This window comes from Lepisma saccharinum, chromosome 20 (assembly GCF_977018435.1).
Source record: "Lepisma saccharinum chromosome 20, izLepSacc3.1, whole genome shotgun sequence".
NCBI classification, from domain to species: Eukaryota; Metazoa; Arthropoda; class Insecta; order Zygentoma; family Lepismatidae; genus Lepisma; species Lepisma saccharinum.
Window position 1 is genome coordinate 12,531,097 of NC_139248.1, and position 21,011 is coordinate 12,552,107.

Sequence of the window (21,011 nt, forward strand, 5' to 3'; positions counted from 1 at the left end):
AAATAAATACGAGAAGAGTAACATCCTTCTGTCACTCAGTTGGATATAAAAGTTCTTGGAATACAAAACCGACGCTGCTACCACCTTGCGGTAGGATTGAAAGCCTCGCTCGGGAAACCAGTGGCACTTGAAACCTAATGTCGATTCGGAGCCACCGATATATATTTGCCTCGTGTCATTCTACCTGCATGCTCCATTGTGCTGCAGCCTAAACAATGAAATTAATAACAGGAGGAGAAGCACAAAGGAAAGACGGGGACGGAACAAGTAGGTTCCACGACATATGGAACACAGTGCTGCCCTCTATGCAGGTCTTCTTCCTCTATTGTTTTGCAGGTCGAAAGTAATCTGTTTAATACCCAGTGGCGTTCAACACGAGTGGAGTGCTTTCGAGGGTTTCTCCCCCCACTCCCTACTCTGCACACGTCAAGAGCCGCGATTCTCTGGGGGCCCTTGGGGTTTCGTCCCCTCCTCCACACGTACGCGCTCGCACGTATTCCTCGGTTCATTCAAAGTTTCGCAGTGTTGCTAACCTCATATATAAGTTTCCATACAGAGGAATAAAAGGTCTGGAATAATTAAAAAAAATCTTTCTGCCAACCAAACATTTGTTTACATTAAAAGTTACTAAATAATTTGATCAAAATATCAAATTTAGTAAATGCTGCCAATTCTTTTGTTTTTACCATAAATCTTATTTTGTATTTTTCAAACAAATCAATTTTCTTCTGTGCAAACGTCAGATATGTGAGCTGCTTAAAAGCATTGGAACCGAAAACTACAACATTTCATTTATTTGAATATATTTACAATACTTTATTGTTATTTATTCGATATTTCAACAGAAGTTTTCTCCAAGAATTGAGAAAAGTACCATGTAGAATATATATATATATATATATATATATATATATATATATATATATATACACACACACACACACACACAGACAGACACACACATATATAGCCGATACCATACAGCACATATCTCCAAGGGATATCCATGGAATATTCCATTCATATCAAACCATTAGGTTTCCATTTTAGATATCTAAAACTCGCCCATTTTGAATATCCATGTCTACAGCTCACCTAGAAATGTACGTATTTCTTATATTTATGAAATGAGGGGGAGGGTATCTAATAGATAACATATTTGAATTAAACAAACATAAAGGCCAGATAACGTCCAACTCGTTTCGAAATATGTATCGATCGATGTCTACAAGTGACCCACAAACATCCATGAGAGATATCCAATGTATCTCTAATGGACGGACAAATAGATATACAAGGGATATCCGATGGATGTCTATTAGATATCGCTAGCTACATGCTTGGTATCTATAGTAATTTACGACACGATTACTCAAGTAATCACTTTTTTTGTTTGTATGCTGTAGGCACTAGGTCTGGTGATTTTTTTATTATAAAGAATATACAGATAATGCTGGGGTTCCTGGGATTTTATTGCCAACAGACACACTGCCACATTTTAACGGACAAAAAATTTACAGTAACTTCTAGCAGTGTAGGTCAAGTCTCGATTAAAGTGGGTTTAAGATTTGTCATTGTTTGGGTCGACAGAACAACTGCAAAAGGGATTAAACGCGAACGTGAAATTTTTGCGGTTGTTCCTTTCGCGCGTATTTTTTCGCGGTTATTCCGTTCGAGCTTATTCCGTTTCGCGCTTAATCTTTCCGCTCTTATTTCTTCGCTCTAATTCCTTTCGCGCTTAGTCCGTTTAGCTGTTGTTCGTTTCGCGCTTAATCCGTTTAGCTGTTGTTCCTTTCACGCTTTATCCGTTTAGGTGTTGTTTCTTTCAGGCTTAATCCGTTTCGCTGTTGTTCCTTTCACGCTTAATCCGTTTAGCTGTTGTTCCTTTAACGCTTTATCCGTTTCTCTGCTGTTATTTTCGCGCTTAATCCGTTTCGCTGTTGTTCTTTCGCGCATAATCCGTTTCTCTGTTGTTCCTTTCATGCTTAATCCGTTTCTCTGTTGTTCCTTTCGCGCTTAATCCGTTTCGCTCTTGTTCCTTTGGCGCTAAATCCATTTCTTTGTTGTTCCTTTCGCGCTTAATCAGTTTCGCTCTTGTTTATTTCGCGCTTAATCTGTTTCTCTGTTGTTCCTTTCGCGCTTAATCAGTTCCGCTCTTGTTCCTTTCGCGCTTAATCAGTTTTGCTCTTGTTCCTTTCGCGCTTAATCAGTTTCACCCTTGTTCCTTTCGCCCTTAATCAGTTTCGATCTTGTTCCTTTCGCGCTCAATCAGTTTCGCTCTTGTTCCTTTCGCGCTCAATCAGTTTCGCTCTTGTTCCTTTCGCGCTTAATCCGTTTCACTGTTGTTCTTTTCGCGCTTAATCCGTTTCTCTGTTGTCCCTTTCGCGCTCAATCAGTTTCACTCTTGTTCCTTTCGCGCTTAATCAGTTTCGCTCTTGTTCTTTTCGCGCTCAATCAGTTTCGCTTTTGTTCCTTTCGCGCTTAACCCGTTTCGCTCTTGTTCCTTTCGCGCTTAATCCGTTTCGCTGTTGTTCATTTCGCGCTTAATCCGTTTCTCTGTTATTCCCTGCGCGCTTAATCAATTTCGCTCTTGTTCTTCTCGCGCTTAATCCGTTTTCCTGTTGTTCCTTTCGCGCTTAATCCGTTTCGCTGTTGTTCCTTTGGCGCTTATTCCGGTGTTCAATTTTGGTTTCGGAATTAATCCTTCTCGCTGTAATTTCTCTTGCGCTTAAATCTACAGCGCTTAATCTCTGTTATTCCTCCACCCCAAATGCTTCCTATGATAAGAGTTAACGGACACACATTGGTGTAAGCAGTTAGCAACACTGCCCGATACCCCTTTAGGTGACGGAGGCCCACCCAGCTCATCATTTAGTAATCAATGACGGATGACAACCGACGTTCCTTTGTTTACCGATTCTGCCGCTCCTACCTTTTTAACCAGATCGCCTCGCCAAAGACGAGGAGCTTGTTTACATTCAATCGGTTCGATCTGAATGCGAGAGCAGGTCGTCGAGAGTGGTCGCTCGCTCGATCGGAACAGAGGATAATTGGATCGAAACCATTGTTGACGACTCGCTTCCGATTGTGTGCGCGCTCGGATTAAAAGGCTCGGGTAAACATTGGTACTTGGGAGCGATGCTGAGGCTGTTTGCAAAAGATCCACCAGAGCGGAATGGAAGAAGGGGGCGAAATGTATGCCGGCGGACATCTTTGTTTTTAAATATTAAAGCGTCCAATTTTCGTTCTGATTGACTCGTTCTGCGATCACATTGGGAGAAAATTGATTGGCCTAGTGCTGTTGGACAAAAAATAAAGGGGTAATTTCATTACGTGTTTGCTAGAGACTCCCTTCCCTTTCATTCTCTTGCGCGAAATGGACAAATATTACGTCATTTGGTCTACTTCTAACTAAGTGTGGTAATGAATCCTGCATCTGAACACCGAACCATCTATCCGATATCTGATCTCAAAATCGGGAGTCCAATATTTAAATCCTTGATCCGCAATCAGATTCCTAAATCCTGGATCTGATATCCGATTCCTCTATCCTCTATCGTTTATCCGAACCCAGAATCTTGTACACGATATCCGGGTCATGGATCCGATATCCAAACTCAATATCCTGCTTCAGATAACCGAATCGTGGATCCGATATTCGAATCTCGGATATGATATCCTAATCTTGAAGTATTCCGGTCTACCGAAGAGATTAACAATTTCCCTTTTAATATTTATGTGTTCTACCGTACAACATCGTTCATCCACTAACGGTGAACCAACAACAGTCGCACTCATGTTCACATTGTATCAGACACAGACAGTCTATGACGTTGTCCTTCTTCCATGAACTACTCTGAATTTTGTTCCTTTCGATATTTAAAATATCAACTTAATTCTAGACCAATTACCCGATTGGTATGTTCATGCCACCATAGAACATTGGATATCTATCATTTATCGAGAGTATTACAGATAGAATTATATTATTTCGTGAACTGAACAAAAAAACACAAGATGTTTATATAACGCAGTATCAAAGAATTGATAACAATCGACATTATGATCTGCCAAGATGATGATGGAAAGTTTTAAAGCAATTCGCGTTACAGTGGAAGCGAAATTAACGAACGAAAATTCGTCATTCTAAAAATTAAAATAGGAACATATTTTCAAACGAATCACAAATGCAAATTTCATGCAGATAATTGTATCATTATCGTGCTACTCACCACACAATAGTCTCGTTGGTAGCTTAAGCTGCAAAATCGAGTCCTCTACCGGTGATTTTCTCGTCCATCTAGAAAAGCAGAAAAATCTAATAAAGTAAATAATATACAGAAATAAATACAACATTCTAGTAGCAAAATAACAAATACAAAGTACGGTATCAATGGTACTACACTAACATACGAGTACATGGTACGAATATGCACGTATGTGTATACATGACTACAGACCGGATTTATATGTGAAATAAATATGTATATAAATATGTAACATATGTTAATATATTACATATATAGTTCACATTATAATCAGTGATGTGCCGTAGACTATAAGTTTACGTCTACATGGGTTGCCTACACGTAATCTACGTGTAGATTACATTGGGTTGTAGTTTACATAGACTACGTAGACAATCTAAACTGCATTTTCAAGGGTTTCATGAAAGGAAAGTGACATTTTCAACTGTATTGGTTCCTAACGAAATGAAAAGAATCCTATTTACATCAAAATTTCTCTTCTCTTCTATCATCAACTATGGAAGAACTAAGAAGATAAATAGTATGCAAAAAAACAACAACAGATGGCAGTCGCGCCGCAAGAGTGGTCTATTTCCCATAAAACACTAGAATATTTCCTATATTAGGTTTCTTCCTAGGTGAGAAATTGTTCGAATTTGGAAGAAAGAGTATGAAAAGTTCTCTTCACACATCAGCAACTATACGCAGTATAATTTTCTTTTAATTCCACGACTCCCTTTGCTAAGTTATCACCTTTCGCCATGTTGTTTACATAGATTACGTAATCTACGTGTATAAAATAGTCTACCTGTAGAATGTAGACTCTCGTTGTTTACGCGTAGACGCACATCACTGATTATAATACACTTACATATAGATATATGTAAGCCGGCCCCCGTGGCGGAGTGGTTAGCACATCGCGCTACGACGCCAGGGGTCCCGGGTTAGAATCCCGGCCTGGGCATGAATGATTATGAGTGTCCATTCATCAATTTCATCACTCATCCCCATCTTTGCAAATTAGCCAAAAGCTGCACGAAAGCGAAGTAAAATAAAGCAAATGATTCAATCATTATGTAAAATGGAAATTTGCAATTTTCAGAAATATTATTAATTGCACATGTGTGTGTGTGTGTGTGTGTGTGAGAGAGAGAGGTGCCTAAATGATTGTAAATTGAAAGTAGTGGAGGCTAAAATGTTAATGCCTTTGGAGGGAGGGTGTCAGTGGCGTGCCCAAGATTTTCGAAAGGGGAGGTACGTATACTGGTTTAATAGTCAGCCCTCATTTTGACATATTTTCCTGCCTTTAATCTATTTTTTTAGGAACACTGGGCCAAAGTGGGAGTTATGAGCCCAACCTGCCACCCCACAGAACACGCCACTAGGGAGTGTACTTCGACGGCACCCCCATTGTCGACGCCTATGATTTAATTTGTATGCGTATCAAATAATGGTGATTTTTACAGCTAGATCCGAATATTTAAATCGAGCCCCGCTCAACCACATTGATATACACTTCCAAATATGACAAGGATATGAGCGCACACACACAAAATGTCTAGTTCAAATCTAAGAATGAAACCGGTTTCTTTTGCTTTCAATCGCGTCCATTGTTGGCCCTCTTTTTCAGCTTCAGAAAATGCACTCGCTTCAAATCGCTTCTGGATCCATTCAAATGCACATGCTATCGTTGTGATCTGCCAGTGTCAACGAAAGGGAAGCTTCATCACAAAGAGACGCGTTGCAGCGGCCATTTTAAGATGTCCGAGTTCAAGATGGAGGTTGTGTTGAAAGCATTGTATTGTGCGATCATACTTTTTTCTCTGCGACTATCAACTTCAGTTTGTGTTGAACGTTATTGTTGAAGGTTCCCTATGCCAATTTTTAACAATGAAATCAAGATAAGCGTCACAATTGTTGCCCTTAGCTTAACTTTCGGCCCTCCATTACGTTCTTGCGTAAGGAAACTAAATCCTAAGACGGCGTGGGACTGCCTTCACATCACCTTGAAAGTACCTGAAAAAAAAAAAAAAGACCCTCTATGGTATGTTGTGGTGCGGGACACATCCAGCTGCTAACGATCACTAAAACTAAATTCTAAGATCTCTAAACTTGGCACTCTAACCTAACAATTCATAACCTACAATCAGTGATGTGCGTCTACGCGTAAACGATAGTCTACATTCTACACGTAGATTACGTAATCTATGTAAACAACATGGCGAAAGGTGATAACTTAGTAAAGGGCGCCGTGGAAGTAAAGCAAAATGATACTGCGTATCAGTTGCTGATGTGCGAGGAGAATTTTTCATACGCTTCCTTCCAAATTCGAACAATTTCTCACCTAGGAAGAAACCTAATATAGGGAATATTCTAGTGTTTTATGGCAAAAAGACCACTCTTACCTCACGACTGCCATCTGTTGTTGTTTCTTGCATACTATTTATCTTCCTCCATAGTTGATAATAGAAGAGAAGAGAAATTTTGTTGTAAATAGGATTCTTTTCATTTCGTTAGGAACCAATACAGTTGAAAATGTCACTTTCCTTTCATGAAACCCTTGCAAATGAATTGTAATGCACTTTAGATTGTCTACGTAGTCTATGTAAACTACAACCCAATGTAATCTACGCGTAGATCACGTGTAGACAACGCATGTAGACGTAAACTTATAGTCTACGGCACATCACTGCCTACAATCCCGCTTAGTTCTAATAATGTGTATGTGGTTAACAGTGGCGTCGATTGGGTGGGGGAGGGAGTTCTTGCTCCCACACTTTTTGCCACTTTTGCACCCCCCCCCCCCCCATGGCCTCTTAATGGTAAGTCTTGTCTACCAAGACAAAGTAAACTTGCCCCTCAGTTTTGGCAGCCCATCGCCTGTACTGGTGGTTAGGTTAAGAGGGCCAGATTTAGAGCTTTTAATTCGTTTTAGTGAACGTTAGCAGCTGAATGTGCTCCGCACGAAACCATGAAGCACATTTTATTTCCGGTGCCAGGGTGTGATGTTAGTTACAATACTGGGTCTGTTTACTCAATACTCAATATCAAAGTATTAATCTACCTATAAACGTGGCAATTTTTAATCATATCAAATAGCACTGTTTTCTTTTCATTGAATTTTGACGCTGTATGAATTTACATGCTGTCATATATAGTAATCTTTATTTCATGATGATTCTGTAATTAAAAGAATACTGCATATTATTATTGATTCAAATATTTGAATGCGATTTTTATGTAATGCTTTGTTTAAAATATGATATCAGTAATTTTGGATATTTTCAATTGTGCCATAACAATCCATGAGGTCAAGAGTTGCTTCATTGGAAGCACAAACGTCCTTACTCGTAATAAGCGTATATAAAGTGTTATTTTTATCTGACGCGAGACTTCGGGCTACTGCTCCAGTTGCCCCTTTCTAAGGCCGGTTCTGTTAACTACTATTAATAAGACTATTGCTGAAATGAAACTAGGAAAGGGACATCGGAAAATATCCTTCCCGTAAGGGGGATTGAGCCCTACAGCCAACACTTAAACACCACCGGGCAGATGTGATCATTCTTGTTGTACAATGTGGTGCAAAATACCCCGGAGTAGGAGGGCCTTGCGCATTCAGAAATGATACCATAAGCTCATTATTGGCGAAAACTGAAAAGCACCTTGCTATATAGCCAACAGATGTCACTACTGAAGAAAACACGCGACGGAGAAGGGGAGAGGGTGAAATAGGCCCATCCACCCACGTGTCGCCCCTTTGTTACGACAAAATTATCCCTCATTTATGATAGCCCTTGGCAGGTGCGAGGAAACTTCGAGTTATTCTCTTTTGAGTGAAGCAAAGACTGCCTTGCACGTTTTTACCACTCCGTTATTCCTTGAAGAAAGGTTTTATAAGAATTCAGAGTTCTGCAACTGTCATAATATACGAGACCGTCAGGTTATAGATATGGATATTTCTTAAAGTGAGCACATTTTGAGTATATTTTTTCCACATATTTCTATTTATTTTAAGGTTATTTAACGTCGTGTACACTGAAACAAGTTGACTGGAAAAAAAATGTTCCATCTTAGAAATCACCCAAGAATGGCAGGAAAACAGTAAAAACAAATCAAGAAAAAGAATGCATTAGGAAACGAAACAGAAGCGGAGGAAAAGTAGTAGTATGAGAAATTACGAGAGAGAAATTGTATGCAAGAAGAAATAGATCCACCATGCCCATAGCCAGACAGAACTTCATTTCGGGAAGGGGGGCTCATCCCTTATCAGCAGCCGCCATCTAAAAGCGAAAAAGTGTGGAGATCGAAGCCCTGAAGATGAATTTCTCAGTATATTACAACTTATTACACAAGATGTTTAATCTTGCTAAGGAAGTGAAATCAATTACCACTACACGCTATTTAAATTAGATATTTGTAGGATTTCGGGGGGGGGGGGCTTCAAATCCCGAGTCTTTCCCTGGCTACGTGCCTGCCCTCCACCCACACACACCCTGACCCTCTTTATGGCACCAACAAAGTAAAACTTTGAAACCGTGGGTGCTATTAGAGAACGATTCCTACCGGTGTATCACATCGTAACATCTGTTCACAAAGAGCACATGGCACTTCCTTTCACACGGGATCTTTCACCATTCAGGAAAACCGAAACTTAAAAAGTTGCACAAAAACACAAGTATAATAATCACCCGTTTGTGCACAGCTATGTTTTAAAAAGTGCCCCTGTCTCCCCATCATAGCTTCCTCAAAGGAAGTGAAAACAAACGAACAATGATTTTGTCCCCTTTCGACAATACATATTTTCGGATGTCCCCACTTTACCGTAAACGTTTCTCTTTTTTTGTGTGAGGAAGGGGTTGCAATACGGATCCTGTTTAAATACCGATGTCCGCTCGAAGACCCCCGTAACGACAAGTTTTGAAAGGTAGAGACATTTTCCTATGAGCTCTCCAAAGGAAATCGTAGTATATGTTCGTTGGGACATTCTCATGTGAAAATGGAAACCACACCCTCTGTAGGTTGGTTAGCGCCTTTGGAACGGATGTGTAGCAAAAGTACCGTCACGGTTATCACTGCATTGTCTATGTTCACGAGTCACGTCTCTTTCTCTGTACATGTGTTGTGTGGGGAAAGGCTTTCTTTTTTAAGAATACTGATCACCAAAGCAGGAAAGAACCCTTATATGTTGTCCGGAAGTTATGAATGAATATTTAAGGAATTACCAAAATTAAAGAAAGTTTATCCCAGAAATTTCCAAAGCTAAAGATAATATATCTTAGCTCTTGGGAATTACCAAAACTAAAAACAGTTTCCTTTAACACTTAAGGATATCTCAAAATATATAAAAACTAAAGAAGGTTTCACTTAGCCACGTAAGGATAGCTATCCCAAAATTTACCAAAACTAAAGAAAGCTCCTCAGCCACGGATAGCGATCTCAGAGTTTACCGAAATTAAAGAAACTTTCTTTTAACCAGTTAAGGATATCTCAGAATTTACATAAACTACAGAAAGTGCATCTTACTGAATTTAGGATATATCAGAAATTACTAAAATTAAGAATGGTTAGTATATAGTCAGTTGTGGATACCTAAATAATTAACAAACCCAGAGAGAATGTTTCTGTCAGTTTTGGATATCTGTGAGAAAACTACGGATTGAAATTAATTGATTTAACAGCAAATCGACGATAAGGGGATACCATATGTAGAGAGACTTAAGGCGAGGAGGGTCAATTACGCACTAGTTGTGCATTTATTTCAATATCGTGGGATTGGGCACTGCTATTTAAAAAAGGGATTAGTATGCAACAGAGTATGAACTTCTCCCCATGTTGCAAGTGGAAACTGTTTTTCAAGTTGATTAGTAACCTAGACACGATGTTTGAAAAATATGATTAATAAGTATTTACAGAATTCCATGTATTCCTTGTGGGAAATCGACTTTAACTTCAAGTTACGGCTAATCAAATGGGAGTTTCGACTTTTCCTACTACTATGGCATAGCTCAACGTGTCCCTTTTCCGTCCATGTACTTTTCTACGTCATTGGATGTTTGATATTCCCGAGAGAACGAATAAAATAATGGTCCCATAAGCCTAATGCATTTCTCCTTGCCTCATGCAGTCATCCTGGCGGTGTTGCCAAACCTGGTGTGCATAAAAGAGCTAAATTTCACCATTAATAGAGCTGAAGATGACTTTCAAGGAGCTAGATTAACAAAGGCTGCATAAAGTGCCTCTTACGGTAATTTTAAGTGTCAGAGGAGGGGGCGCTGCTATTACCGTTAGCTTTAAAGTGATGGCAATTTATTCTAATTTTCACCGCCTAGATTTGGCGGCATCACCCATCCCAATAATCCACTGATGCTCATATGAAATCGAAAATAAAGAATTCCCGGATAACAATATTGTCATCTTCAATTCAGCCACGGCGCTATATAAAAGTAGCTGGGGAGGTAAGAGGGGGTGGGTGACGCAGCCAATATAACAACATCACGTCACTTTGTGGGCCGAAGCCAGTGGTGGCATCATAGTGGGGCAGAAGACAGGTGCCACAGTTCACAGCCAAACGAGTGCACGAAAGAACCAGATCTGGCTCCAAAACAGCGAAGTTGGCAACAGTGATCGGCAGCTGCTGCAGCGAGAAAGACCTAGGGGAAATTGTCCCTCTTCCCCTTAAGGATATCTGATAATTTACTAAAACTAAAGATAGTTTCTCTTAGCTATTTAAGGATATCTCAAAATTTACCAAAACGAAAGAAATTTTCTCATAATTATTTACGGATACACCAGAAATTACAAAAAAAAAATAATTAAGGAACTGTAAAAGTTGTGGATACCTATTAAATTCTAACCTCTCAGAGCTGTGAGAAAATGCAAATGGAAATGAATTTATATAACAACAAATAGACCATAATAATTCCATATGTAAAGAGTTAGAGAATTGTACAGTTGAAGAGAGAGAGAGAGAGAGAGAGAGAGAGAGAGGACAAATGCAAACCTTATTAAGTCTTAAAGATGTTTCAACATGTAGACTATACTTAGAGAATAGAGATATAGGAATTCGGGTGAAGGGGAGAGGGCTTGTGAAAGAATTCTTAGGGAAAAATGTTAAAAGTTTTTAAAATTGTTTATTGAGAACATAAGAATTGAATTTTAGAATAGATTTGAAGGAATTTGTACAATAAAGTTACATGGGAGAGGTGCAATAATTTCATCGACGAAGAGATATTTAGGGGTTTAAGGGGGAGACCGTCTGGTAAGACACCCTAAAGTCAACCTCATTTTCACGAATAGTACCGTAAAATGACACTCCTAAGTGTGTTTTTTTCACCACGCAAAGCACCAACTCATGGTGCCTCGACATTACCTTTAGTGTTGCCGACGAGACGAGACTTTGGCCTGTCTCCTCTCGTGGAGTCTCGTGGAAATGCTGTCTCGTCTCGAAAATATTCGTTTGTCTTATGACACATGGTCAATCTCGTCTCGTCTCGAATTTTTAAAAGCCTGTCCCGTCTCGTCCCGTGGGCAACACTAATTACCTTTATGGCACCGGGATCGAACCCTGGGATGCGTTACTTCCCAGCAAGTAGCTTAGGCTTCCGTAGAGCATGCGAAGCAAGAGCGTATATTCTAGGCTAGCTAGGATACCGGCGAAGTCTGAAGTCTAGATAATAAAATACAGGAGAAAAATCTATCAAAAATTGTAAAAAAAAAAAAATATATATTCATATCAGTGAGATGATGATGATCGTGATTCTGGAGTTGGCAACCTGATATCCTATGAGTTGGTAACCATATTTCCTATGAGTTGGCAACCTGATTTCTTATGAGTTGGCAACCTCATTTCCTATGAGTTGGGTACCTGATTTTCTATGAGTTGGCTACCTGATTTTCTATGAGTTGGCAACCTCATTTCTTATGAGTTGGCAACCTCATTTCTTATGAGTTGGCAACCTCATTTTCTATGAGTTGGCAACCTCATTTCCTACGAGTTGGCAACCTCATTTCTTATGAGTTGGCAACCTGATTTCTTATGAGTTGGTAAACTAATTTCTATTCGTAGCCTAGGACCACGTGACGTAGTAAGATGGCCCAGATCTTGGACTCAGTATACGCCACTGATGCGAAGGATGTACAACTAACATAATCTAAAAAAACACTGAAATGAAAGGTGCCACACACAATTTGATTTTAATACCTTCACGACTGAACCGGCACATTCATGATTAATGAAAAGTGATTTACCTGTCTCGTCCAGTAGATGTCATCAAATAGGTGTTCCTTAGCCTCGTACGCACAGGAAATCATTTTAACTAATTCTCAATAAGTTTACTCCAAATGAGATCTCCCTGGTTCCTAAATCGTTAAAGTCCAATAACTGAGTGTTCTCCTGAACTTTGACCAACAGACTCACACCCAACTTGGGCATTCGTTCATTCCCCTCAATTAACGCCCCCTCCCTTCTCCTCTTGCCATTCAAAGCTTCCAACAATGTACAATTCGCGATTAAAATTATCCGATATGCCATCTGGTGAGATTTTCAGGAACCACTCCACGTAGGACACCTCGCTGCTCTTCGCCGTGTTGAAGCCGTTCAAAGCATGGGGAACATGCGAAAAAGTAGCGTATACTGTTCAGTTTTTTGCTCTAAATCGTTTTGTGGTTCAGGACAAGTGAAAATCTTACAACAAAAAAAAATGTTTAAATAAATCAGAGAAAACAACTGATTGACAATATTGGCATAACTGAAATGCGGCAGGGAAATTACGAAGAACGTACGAGTCTGTTTACTTTATTTTCCGAAATAATCTTTCGGAAAGATGATTTTATTGCCATGAAAGTAAGTTTCAAATTGTTCTTTATAATATAACATTTTTTTCGAAAACAGTGTATTATGTATGTAATTTGGAACATGTGCAAGTCGATTAAGTGCAAAGATGAAAATAGTTTGAGAATTAATTAATGTCCGTAATCATAAAGGTAAGTCAGAAAAACATAATTGACATGCTAATGTTGCTGTTTCATTCAGTATGTTAATTTACAGTGAAGACTGAAAATAGCCTCAATGAAATTGTTGTTATTGTTATTATTATTATCATTATCATTATCCGGTGTTGTTATTAAACCAGCCTGCCTCTTTGGGGAAAAACTGCAACAGCATGTTTTCATTTATTTCCTCCCCAAGCTTTGCAATACAGGTGAACTGCATTATTTTGAAATCATTTCTGAGAGCCCCAGCTAGGCGGTTACAACCAAGGTGCAGTGCAGATGAAACAGCACCGCTTTGAAAAACCCGTGCGTGTACATTAGTTTCGTGTGCGTTTCCCGTGTTATTTTTATTATCATAATTAAATGCTTCGCTCTCAGCACAGCTTCACTTTCGATATAGTTCCTGGAATTCACATCGCATTCACAATATTTAAATATAACGCGTAATTTAAACGTTTCTTCCATACAAGCAATGACAACACGCTGCTATTACGTACTACTACTGAATGTAAACAGATCTATCCTACGTAGAGCGGCCATATTGGAAGCGACACTAGCGCCCAGGTGGTAATTTTAATCTCGAATACCTCCTACCTAAGTTGACACATTCTTAACTTTTCTACCAGCTGCAGAGTGACTGAATTACTCAGGAATACTAAAGATGATACAGTACACCTCGAGAACGGCTTGTTGCACGCCAACAAGGCTCTGGCGCCTTGAAACGGCCAGGATAATCTTTTGTGGTGTCGTGTTTGCCCTTGTGTGTGTTGAGTGCCTGTTTACAGCGTCAGCTCTTAACCTAGGCAAGGAGATTTCAGTCCTCTGAGACAGTATAGTTTCAGTTCTTGGTAAGAAGTGAATGAATGCTTAGTTATAAAACTGGGGTTGGGAAGTTTGTAACAGAGATATTTTATTTTATTGTTAAAGGCCTATGTGCTATGTTCATAATATAAAAACCAATCAAGTTTGGAGATTATACTTAGAAAAATACTCAAAGGAATTCTGCTCAAGTTTTAGAGAACTGTGACGACAGACAGAGGGTAAAAAATATTATCATATTTGTAATATTTCTTAGACCTCATGGACAAATAGCTCCTTTGTCCTTGGGCAAATTCTTTTTCTTCTTTCTTAAGAATTTAGAAGCGATAATATGATTACCTGCACAGCCTTGGTTAACCAATCAGCGTAATCACAGACCGTGGATCTGTCCAGATGGAAAAAAACCAACATACGCCTTAAGTATGGGGGGAGAGGGATACGTAACAGGTAAAGTGGGAGAAACCACACCGAACGCTAGATCAATAGTGATTGCTCTAGATTCGCCGCCCCTAGAAATTGAGTTCTTGACCCGGTGCATGGGGACCAACTGGTCTCGTCGACAAATTGCTCCCCGTGGTAGCTTGATTGAGGCTGGTCCTAAATGGTTGTTAATTGCAGCGTGTATGGTTGGAGGACGTCACGATGCTGAGTTAACCATCGGCTTCTGCTGCAAAGTAAACACAGACTTCCTCCTGAGCTTTGGAGGTCAGCTGCGTGGCAAAAAATATGGAAAGGGGGGGGGGGGGTATTATCGATCAGGTTCGGGTAATGTGGAGGAAGCTTGCAATTTCGTTTGGTGGAAAAACGTTGAGGACGGTTGACAATAGTCATCAGGGGCGATTTCTTTGGCCGCGTTTTGCTGTGCTCAGCGGGTTGACATGTTAATACCGTGGCGCATGTCTGAATTGGTCTTTCCGGAAGTGCTTTGGCTGGGGTTTGGCGGCCGAGGATTTGAAAGGGTGTTTTCGAAATTCTCCGAGGGTTCGCCACAAAACGGACGCTAATGCTGGATCTGTACTCAGCGACTTGTAATGGTGGGCAAGCGCCAAAAATTACAGGAAGAGCGCCATAATATAATAACTGCATTTAGAGGGGTTATTTGACTTCTCTTATCAAAGAGACGTGTGTGTATATGTCCACAAGCAATCATGTAACGGGTGTCTACAAAATAACTGTTGGGGTTCACGCGAAATTTGACTCCATAAACTAAATGGACAAATTGTTAGTCCTCTCGCCTCTAGTGCGAGTGGTCCCGAGTTCGAATCACGGTAGGAGCTTCCAAAATTTCAGCGTTGTCCCAGAATCATGAAGACAATTGGGGAGCTACTTGAAAAGAAAACGTCACGAAAGCCAGAAAACAGCGGCGATGGGACTCAATGCGCTGACTACGACTTAATCAATGAAATTTCTCTTGGCAGTGCTGGCCCAGAGTTCCTAAAGATGCTTGAACAACAGTGTACTTCCTTCTCACTTGTTAAATTTGTTATAATTTTTAAACCCCTGGAGTTCTTTTCTGAAAACCCTGTGTAAAGTTTATGCAGGAAAAGACAATGTTTTCTACACATGGTGTGTCAGAAGTGATAGCGCGAAAGGAAACTTTGAAAAGTACACGAAAGTAGAAGGAAAAAATTCTCAGTGAACATAGGGACGCAAACGAACAGTTTGCGATAGCATTGCGAACTGTATGGTTAGGACCCACCACTGAGTTGATTGTTTGTACACATCGTACGCTTGTCTCCTTGCGCACTCCGAGGTTTCTTTGTTTCAAACCGAACACTGCGTAAAGAGGGCGTTGAAAGCAAGGCAAATGTCATGTACAGGACAAAAGATATAACAGGCACGTCACTTGTAAATTGACAAGCGTACACACAGAAAACTAAATGCATCATATCGATGGATGCACCAGAATGCATCGATTGATGCACTTAAGTATGTTTTATGGCTTCTTCAAAGAATCAGATCCACATTTGATGCATTTGAGTGCATTTTTGTATGTCGTGAAAGAAACACCAAAGTGCATCATTTGATTCAAGTGAGGACTTATTACAGTCGAGATGCACTTCAATGCATCAGTTGCTGCGTTTTGAATCACGTTGATGCATTTTGATGCACCAGAATGAATCTTTTTCGTCTGAGTTATATAAACTCTGAATCTCAGACCAAACGTTTAAGGGCATCGTCCAACACGATGCAGGAAGGTGCATCAAGGAACATCAACTGATCAATTGAAGTGCACCTCGACTGAAAGAAATCCTCACTTGACTCAAACGATGCACTTTTGTGTTTCTTTCACGACTAACAAAAATGCACCCAAATGCATCAAATGTGAATCTGATTCTTTGAAGAAGCCATAAAACACACTTTAATGCATCAATCGATGCATTCTAGTGCATCAATCGATATGATGCATTTTGTTTTCTGTGTGTGCGATGTGTAACATCCAACGGCGAAAGAAACAGTAGGTGAATTGCCACCACCATTTTCATTCAGTCTGTATTACACAATGTGAAGATAATGAATTGAAATAATGACGTCAATAAGCAGAGAACAATGCCTGCTTCGAACCAACATAGTTTCATCCCTTAAATCAATACACGATGTAGAATAAAAAAAAGTAATGAAAATAGCAGTGGACTTTTTGCCTACCATTATATTTGCCATTGACTGTACAAACAATGAAGTCAGTGGCGGATCGTAACCATACATTCGTTTGAGACCCCATGTTCAGTGAGACTTTTTTTGCTTCTACTATCGTGTACTTTTCAAAGTTTTCGTTTGCGTTGTTACTTCTGGTACACCTGTATATGGAAGTGTTAATACTATACACACACACACACACAAACAGGCAGACACACAATACAATATCGTACACTATGGTAGCAAAGCACCTACCCGATGGTGTAGTGCTAACGTCTTATTATTAAGAGGTCCCGGATTCGATACCTGCTGAGGCACATTGTGGTTCGGATCCCACTTTAAACTGTAGGTCCAGTCCCAATTAGACTTTATGTGCATAAACTATAGTTAAAAACAAGCTCAATCAATCAAACTATGGTAGCAAAGTAATTCCAGTAGCATTTTTTCCCCTTCAACTAGAATCTAATGAGTGACATAAGCCAGTGCATTAATACAACCATTTACGTATGTACCAGGATGTATGCACAGAAACCGATAGATCCTGACGACCGGAAGTTCAAGGTACCTGATGTGATTCATAGCATTTCGGACGAGCACCGCCAGAACGCAATTCTCGGATTCAAACGAAGATTGCAAGAGCGTTTGGACATGAATGGTGCCCAGCTGGTGATGAACCAAACCACATCAAATATTAATTTTTAAAGTTTCCTCTGTGTAACAAACAATATTTTATTGTAATAAACCTATCACTTTAAAAGTTATAGAGTTTTTGAATCCTGCAGGACTTTTGAAACACACTGCATGTGTGTGCAAAATATTTGAGTAACACAACAAGAAGGAAACTGTACAGAAAAGGGTCCAATCCTTTCTGAATTATAAGAACGAAGAATCTTTGAACGACCTTCAACACAATTACCCTGTGACAGACAACCACTTCCCTGTTGAGTGTTTTTTCTGCCTGTGGCTAACCCTTCTCCTCCCCCCTCCGTCTCCCCTCTTTCTCTCGGACCAGCGACGAGTTGACACACCGACACTGAAACAAAAGACAAGAAAATAGTCCATCATAATCGGATCCTCATTGCCGTCGTGAAACACAGTCACAAAAAAAGAAAGAAAAGGAGAAGGAAAAAATACTGCACCGATGAAGAGGGTCGGGTTACGAAGAACTGGACGAATTCAGAGAAGCAAAACGAGTTGTCTTGAAGAAAGGAGCCTCTTCAGTTTAGACCGTGAAGCCATTTAGCTCGTAATCTCTTTCGGACAAAAATATTACCCTTGGTTAAGATTTCTGTGGTACAAGGTTAAGTTCTGACAGGAAAATGGCCACCGGAAATGGATTCCATTCGCTTGATGTGCAACCGAGGTAGAGCCACTAATGGTCCTCCACTTAAATCTTGAACGACTGCTACTAACCTTCTTGAAGTGAACATGCTTACAGAACGATTAGCACTATGCTCTTGTTCTGGTACAAAGGCTTTTACAAGTGCATCAACTACGAAGACATAGGGTATGCAAGAAAAGTGCATTGAAGTCGTATTGGATATTTGACACGTGGAAGCAAAATCGTTTTCTGAAATTTCTCCCCGTTCGAAAAACGGCTACGTTCTTCCCAATTCTGTAATACTGCATCTGTTAAGAATTCCTTCTAGAGCCGTGATTGATTGAGTTGGTGTTTTATGTCCACTTTATGCACTGTAAGGGCTAATCGGGACTGGACCTCCAATTTAAAGTGGAATCCGAACCACTACTTGCCTCCAACGGGTATCGAACCCGGGACCCCTTGATTACAAGGCGACGACGCTACCGCACTAGAGCATTCACGTGAATGTTCCTCTGCTTTGCTATCGCTGTTAGTCTAAATATTTCTGATGCCCCCCTCTTTTTCTTTGTGGATAGAGAGAAAAGGAGCAAGAAGAGATCGAGGAAGGTACAGAGGGACATAGGGAGAAAGACGAAGAGAGGGAGAAAATTATTAACTGATTGATTAGTTTTATTTTACTTAGCTTTTCTGCCACTATTGGCTAATCGCGAAGGTGAAGATGAATGGTGATAAGGAGGAGTTGATGAACGAACAATCACAAGCACACGTGGACAAGATGCCACAACGCGATCCCCACAGAGAATTTTTACTGCCAGTGGACCCAGGTACTAAAGCCTCGTTGGCCTTCAAGAATGCAGGATATACAGGATGTTCATAAAGTCCCGGTACCATTACAAGAAACCTATTTCCTGGCCACCGCGCTCTCCTGATATCACACCCTTGGATTTCATCTTCTGGGGGTATGTCAAAGATTGTGTTTACCGCACTCCTGTTCCCGATGTTGCTACTCTTCGAAGAAGAATAACGGAGAGTATCCTAACTGTTACTGTTGATATGGTAGGGCGTGTATGGGCAGAAGTGGATTACCGCGTTGATGTTCTGAGAGCAAGTAGAGGGGCGCACATTGAGGTGTATGACATATAAACGCAGAGAGTTGTAGCTCATTTTGCAATCAACAGCATTGTTCTATTGCATGTAGTTTCCGAGCTATGTTTTTTTCTAATGGTACCGGGACTTCATGAACACCCTGTACTAAGTGGAAGGGAATTTGACTTCTGGATGCCTTCCAAGAATTATTTGATTTAGTTTTGGCTAATCACGATGCTGAATGGTGGTATGATGCATGAAGATAAAATCACAAACATATATGGAGGCACATTGCACTGTCGTTCGTATCCTACTTTAAACTGTAGGCCCAGTCCCGATTAGCCCTTCTGTACTCAAAGTGGACCTAAAACCATCTCTGAAACAAACAAACAGAACAAGAACATATGGATGACACAATACAAGTCCGGAAAAGGTCTTGGCTGAGTCCAGACGCCAGAGCATCGCTAGTATGCAAAATGAGAGAAATTGGATGCCTTCAGAAAGTGTCATCCAAATTTCAACCTCTCTTCCACGTAGCACACCCTGGACTGCATTTGCAGACTAGCGAAGCTCTGGCGGCTGGACTCACATCCAGTATAATCCTCTTCAGGACTTGCGTTGTGTCGGTCATATGTGTTTGTCTCTTCATCCATTTCATCGTATCACTAGGGAAAGAATTTTAAGGTGCAGCAGCACCTTTCCAAAAGTATAGCTGTTTTCACACCGATCGTTTGAGATATGCATTTTAGGACGTGAAATCAAGTAAAAAGAACACACTTTGTTGCACCTTTTCGTGAGATTAGCACATTTATCCTCTTTTTTACACCCTCTTTGATGCTTCAGTACCTTTTTGCTTCCTTTTCTTTCATATTTTGTTAAAAAAATGGACAGAAAAACAAATTATTTTCACTCTTCTTGAGCAGCTACAAAAAATCCTATAGTCTCATTTTGTAGAGCAGAACGAGAGCTGTAAAATGGTGTAATATAATCATTGCAGCTCCAATAGTTCCCAAGATAACGTAGCAAAACCCGCGAGAGAAAACACAAAGTTCAACAAAACGTATTCGGTAGAACCACAGTTCTCTATGCGGTCCGCGCGTATAATCACAGTTCTCTCTGCGGTCCGCGCGCATTATACACAGAAGGCCTCGAAAAAGAGAGCATTGAAGAAAGGCATCTTATCAGCACCTTTTAGCACCTTTTTATCCCTTTCCCGACCATAATTTTGCACCTTAAAATCCTTTCCCTACTTATCACCATTCATCCTCATCTTCGCAATTGCCAGGGGTCCCGGGCTCGAATCCCGAACTGGGCATGGATGTTTCTGAGTGTCCATTAATCAATTCCATCATATCATCACTCATCCATATCTTCGCAAATTAGCCAAAAGTGGTAAAAGCGAAGTAAAATAACCAATAAATCAACCGAAGATTGACTACGCCGGTCTCTACGTATAAATATGTCCATGCCGATTCATATTCGAGAGACACTGAAAGTAAAAAAAATATAGGTCAAGAGATGAGAGTGAAAAAAGAAGCGAAAGATGGGGACAAATGAGTGGTGATATCCGGTTGCTGCACAGGTCTGAAGTAGGTTACAAAAACGTCCCCAAGCATCCAGAAGGGAGGACGCCTGATGCCCTCTCTGATCATCAAAGGGACATGACGTTGCGGCAGGTCGGGAGGACGACCTGTGGGGTCCTTGGCGACGCGGGAGCGACAATGAACATTGTTGACAAAGGGTGAAGGAAGGCCTCAAATGAGCCACCATCGGCCAGCCACCGTCTGCAGACGTCGAGGTGTATCCGGTAACCCTTTGGCGGGGTTTGTTGTGAAAACATGGTCGGTGAATAGGGCTACTTTCTCGCCTTGATGAAGGGGAACAGGAGACTTGGCCGATTGTAAATCAAG